Source organism: Mercenaria mercenaria, chromosome 4 (assembly GCF_021730395.1).
Source record: "Mercenaria mercenaria strain notata chromosome 4, MADL_Memer_1, whole genome shotgun sequence".
NCBI lineage: Eukaryota > Metazoa > Mollusca > Bivalvia > Venerida > Veneridae > Mercenaria > Mercenaria mercenaria.
The window spans coordinates 76,158,210-76,164,733 of record NC_069364.1 but is presented as its reverse complement, the minus strand read 5'-3'; positions in this window follow the sequence as shown (position 1 = coordinate 76,164,733).

Below are 6,524 nucleotides of genomic sequence, written 5' to 3'. Positions count from 1 at the left end.
ATAACATTGTAAATGCCTAAGTGTATTATCCAGTGAATAAAGGAGCACAACATTGTAAATGCCTGAATGTATCATCCAGCGAATAAAGGAACACAACATTGTAAATGCCTGAGTGAATAAAGGAGCACAACATTGTAAATGCCTGAGTGCATTATCCAGTGAATAAAGGAGCACAACATTGTAAATGCCTGAGTGTATTATCCAGCGAATAAAGGAACACAACATTGTAAATGCCTGAGTGAATAAAGGAGCACAACATTGTAAATGCCTGAGTGCATTATCCAGTGAATAAAGGAGCACAACATTGTAAATGCCTGAATGTATTATCCAGCGAATAAAGGAACACAACATTGTAAATGCCTGAGTGCATTATCCAGTGAATAAAGTGCATTATCTAGTGAATAAAGGAACACAACTTTGTAAATGCCTGAGTGCATTATCCAGTGAATAAAGGAACACAACATTGTAAATGCCTGAGTGCATTATGCAGTGAATAAAGGAACACAACATTGTAAATGCCTCAGTGCCTGAATGAATTATCCAGCGAAAAAAGGAGCACAACATTGTAAATGCCTGAGTGTATTGACCAGCGAATAAAGGAGCACAACATTGTAAATGCCTGAGTGTATTGTCCAGCGAATAAAGGAGCACAACATTGTAAATGCCTGAGTGTATTATCCAGCGAATAAAGGAACACAACATTGTAAATGCCTAAATGCATTATCCAGCGAATAAAGGAGCACAACATTGTAAATGCCTGAGTGTATTATCCAGCGAATAAAGGAGCACAACATTGTAAATGCCTGAGTGCATTATCCAGCGAATAAAGGAGCACAACATTGTAAATGCCTGAGTGCATTATCCAGCGAATAAAGGAGCACAACATTGTAAATGCCTGAGTGCATTATCCAGCGAATAAAGGAGCACAACATTGTAAATGCCTGAGTGCATTATCCAGCGAATAAAGGAGCACAACATTGTAAATGCCTGAGTGCATTATCCAGCGAATAAAGGAGCACAACATTGCAAATGCCTGAGTGCATTATCCAGCGAATAAAGGAGCACAACATTGCAAATGCCTGAGTGCATTATCCAGCGAATAAAGGAACACAACATTGTAAATGCCTGAGTGCATTATCCAGCGAATAAAGGAACACAACATTGTAAATGCCTGAATGGATCATCCAGCGAATAAAGGAACACAACATTGTAAATGCCTGAGTGTATCATCCAGCGAATAAAGGAGCACAACATTGTAAATGCCTGAGTGTATCATCCAGCGAATAAAGGAACACAACATTGTGAATGCCTGAATTTATTATCCAGCGAATAAAGGAGCACAACATTGTGAATGCCTGAATGTATTATCCAGCGAATAAAGGAACACAACATTGTGAATGCCTGATTGCATTATCCAGCGAATAAAGGAGCACAACATTGTGAATGCCTGAGTGCATTATCCAGCGAATAAAGGATCACAACATTGTGAATGCCTGAGTGCATTATCCAGCGAATAAAGGAGCACAACATTGTAAATGCCTGAGTGTATCATCCAGCGTATAAAGGAACACAACAATGTAAATGCCTGAGTGCATTATCCAGCGAATAAAGGAGCACAACATTGCAAATGCCTGAATGTATTATCCAGCGAACACAACATTGTAAATGCCTGAGTGCATTATCCAGTGAATAAAGGAACACAACATTGTAAATGCCTGAGTGTATTATCCAGTGAATAAAGGGGCACAACATTGTAAATGCCTGAATGTGTCATCCAGCGAATAAAGGAACACAACATTGTAAATGCCTGAGTGAATAAAGGAGCACAACATTGTAAATGCCTGAGTGCATTATCCAGTGAATAAAGGAGCACAACATTGTAAATGCCTGAGTGTATTATCCAGCGAATAAAGGAACACAACATTGTAAATGCCTGAGTGCATTATCCAGTGAATAAAGTGCATTATCTAGTGAATAAAGGAACACAACTTTGTAAATGCCTGAGTGCATTATCCAGTGAATAAAGGAACACAACATTGTAAATGCCTGAGTGCATTATGCAGTGAATAAAGGAACACAACATTGTAAATGCCTGAGTGCCTGAATGAATTATCCAGCGAAAAAAGGAGCACAACATTGTAAATGCCTGAGTGTATTGTCCAGCGAATAAAGGAGAACAACATTGTAAATGCCTGAGTGTATTGTCCAGCGAATAAAGGAACACAACATTGTAAATGCCTGAGTGTATTATCCAGCGAATAAAGGAGCACAACATTGTAAATGCCTGAGTGTATTATCCAGCGAATAAAGGAGCACAACATTGTAAATGCCTGAGTGCATTATCCAGCGAATAAAGGAGCACAACATTGTAAATGCCTGAGTGCATTATCCAGCGAATAAAGGAGCACAACATTGTAAATGCCTGAGTGCATTATCCAGCGAATAAAGGAGCACAACATTGTAAATGCCTGAGTGCATTATCCAGCGAATAAAAGAGCACAACATTGTAAATGCCTGAGTGCATTATCCAGCAATAAAGGAAACACAACATTAGAAAATGCCTGAGTGCATTATCCAGCGAATAAAGGAACACAACATTGTAAATGCCTGAATGGATCATCCAGCGAATAAAGGAACACAACATTTTAAATGCCTGAGTGTATCATCCAGCGAATAAAGGAGCACAACATTGTAAATGCCTGAGTGTATCATCCAGCGAATAAAGGAACACAACATTGTAAATGCCTGAATTTATTATTCAGCGAATAAAGGAGCACAACATTGTAAATGCCTGAATGTATTATCCAGCGAATAAAGGAACACAACATTGTAAATGCCTGAGTGCATTATCCAGCGAATAAAGGAACACAATATTGTGAATGCCTGAATGCATTATCCAGCGAATAAAGGAGCACAACATTGTGAATGCCTGAGTGGATTATCCAGCGAATAAAGGAACACAACATTGTGAATGCCTGAGTGTATTATCCAGCGAATAAAGGAGCACAACATTGTAAATGCCTGAGTGTATCATCCAGCGAATAAAGGAACACAACAATGTAAATGCCTGAGTGCATTATCCAGCGAATAAAGGAGCACAACATTGTAAATGCCTGAATGTATTATCCAGCGAACACAACATTGTAAATGCCTGAGTGCATTATCCAGTGAATAAAGGATCACAACATTGTAAATGCCTGAGTGTATTATCCAGTGAATAAAGGAGCACAACATTGTAAATGCCTGAATGTATCATCCAGCGAATAAAGGAACACAACATTGTAAATGCCTGAGTGAATAAAGGAGCACAACATTGTAAATGCCTGAGTGCATTATCCAGTGAATAAAGGAGCACAACATTGTAAATGCCTGAGTGTATTATCCAGCGAATAAAGGAACACAACATTGTAAATGCCTGAGTAAATAAAGGAGCACAACATTGTAAATGCCTGAGTGCATTATCCAGTGAATAAAGGAGCACAACATTGTAAATGCCTGAGTGTATTATCCAGCGAATAAAGGAACACAACATTGTAAATGCCTGAGTGCATTATCCAGCGAATAAAGGAACACAACATTGTAAATGCCTGAGTTCATTATCCAGTGAATAAAGGAGCACAACATTGTAAATGCCTGAGTGCATTATCCAGTGAATAAAGGAGCACAACATTGTTAATGCCTGAGTGTATCATCCAGCGAATAAAGGAGCACAACATTGTTAATGCCTGAGTGCATCATCCAGCGAATAAAGGAGCACAACATTGTAAATGCCTGGTTGTATCATCCAGCGAATAAAGGAACACAACATTGTAAATGCCTGAGTGTATTATCCAGCGAATAAAACAAAACAACGTTGTAAACGTTTGAGCGTATTCTCATTTGAATAAAAAACACGATATTGTAAATGTCTGAGTGTATTTATCCAGTCAATATGTTATATATTTCAATGTAACTATTAGTTTCTCAAGAAATGTCGGTGGTTTGTGCTTTCGTGATTGTCAGGGAATAGAAGTAAAAAAAGGGAAGATTTATTTAACGTCAAAATATCATTTACATATAGCTCTCTTCTTAGTGCCACAAGCCAGATGCGACTTACCTCTGATATGTTTTTGGCTAAGTACAAGCTGGCGTCGAGGAATACAGATTAGTGGTTTTTGTTTAGGGTATCACGTGGGTTGTAAACTTTAGTAATTTCAATTTCAGTTCCATCTTACCTTCTTACCTTAAGTTTGATCAAACATGGTATACACATTAATAATTAGTTATTAAATATCTTTTTAAGAAGCGTGTTTTGTCGTACCATAGCTAATATACTAGATCATGTGTACATTGAAATTGTATATTCAAGAGTCTCAAAGGTCATACCCTGGCCGGATGTAGAGTTGTATTGTGTTTTGAACATTGTACACCTTTTCACGGAACACTTAAATACACAATACCATTACACTGTGTTCAGTTTGAATGGACTTTCGTTGGCTTATTGTACAGAATGAATTTTGAAACCACCATTACTGTTATATGATCTATTGAAAAATGACCCATATTAATTAATACGTTTTTAGAATAAGAAACAATTACATTATTGTAATATTTGATATTTTCACAACCGGGCCTGGTTGTGAAGGTGGAATTGTATTTGTGAGCAAATTAACATCTGAAAGAATTTAGTAGCAACGTATTGTTCACAAAGTTTTTGTACGACATGCATTAATAAAACTTTTGATAGCATGTGCCAGTATTTGTTTTTAGGAAAACACCAGCATGTCAAAAAATCAAATTAATTATAATCATGTGCCTGACTTCAATAGAGTCAGGGGCTTGTGACCGAAACAGGAAACAAGAGGCGGATAACAACGCTCAACTATTCAACAGCCTTGTCAATTGAATGAATATAAAAGTCGTAAAAGGGGAATTATTTTGTAAACTGCGAATCTACTGCATAACATATTATCAAAGAGAACAAGTATGTGAAGTTTCAATGCATTCCCATTAGTGGACACTGAGACACTAGCTTACATACAAAAACTTTAACCAAAAATTGCTAAGTCGGAAAAGGGGCATAATTTTGCGAAAATGCAAAGTAGAGTCATGAAACCTGTGTACTGAATCAGAGCACCACAGTGAACAAGTGTGTGAAGTTTCAATCCATTCTAATTAATAGGTACTGAGATCAAAAACTTAACCGATGATGATATATTGCCCGTAAATATTGACCTGGAAATTCATGGATATTTCGTATGTTTCGATGAAAAGGATTCATTGTTCAAGGTCATATACTTTTTGAGCTATGAACATCACAAACAAAAAAAAATCCACTATTTTGGCTATTTCTAGGGCCATAACTCTGTAATAAGCGCTAAGATTCTCAAGAAGAATGCCAAGTGTGCAAGGTCATATCATGATAAAGACTTAAGCAAAGTTTCATGAATTTACATCAAATACTTTTTGAGCTAGGCACATAATTAGGTAAAAATGTGCATTTTTGACTACTTCAGGGGCCATAACTTTAAAAAAAGGGGAAGAAGCCATCCAAAAAATAAGAGGTGTGCAAGTTTATATCATGATAAAGGCTCTTGCAAGTTATCATCCATCTATATCATATACTTTTTGAGCTAGGCGCGTCACAAGATGAAAATGTGCATTTTTGACTATATCAGGGGCCATAACTCTGAAAATAGGGGAAGGAGGCAGACAAAAAGTAAGAGGTGCGCAAGTTCATATCATAATAAAGACTCATGCAAGGTTTAATCAATTTATATGCAATACTTTTTGAGTTAGGTGCTTCACAAGGTGAAAATGTGCATTTTTTGACTATTTCAGGGGCCATAACTCTGGATATAGGGGGCGGAGCCAGATGAAAAATAGGAGGTGCGCAAGTTCATATCATGATTAAGACTCATGCAAGGTTTCATGAATCTATATCAAATACTTCTTGAGCTAGGCGTGTCACAAGGTGAAAATGTGCGTTTTTTACTGTTTCAGGGGCCATAATTTTGAAAATAGTGGGCGGAGCCAGACTTAAAATAGGAAGTTCATATCATGATAAAGACTCATGCAAGGTTATATCAAATACTTTTTGAGCTAGGCGCGTCACGAACTTCGGACGCACGGACGGACGCACGGACAAGACCAAATCTATATTCCCCCACCACTCATTGGGGGTGGGGGGGGGGGGGTACAAAAAAGACCTGCACACGCGTCCCCTCGCATTTTCCGTACATTACATCATATAGGTAAGCTATAGCAGACGACGAGCTTCTTACATTGAAAGCAATATAAAATGTGGAAAGGTAACAGCAACAACACACAACATATACTACGGAACGGGATACCGGCTTGGAACGGAACTTTTGTAAAAGAAACTGGGCGCCAGAATGCTTGGAGTGGCAGGGGTGGGGAGCGTTCTGTGAATGTTGTAATTATTATTCAGTTAAGTTTAGTTCATCAACTGTTTTTCATGTATTATTCAGTAAATATTGGTAATGGACTCTTCTTAAGTTAAAGAATAAGTAGCCAAATTATTC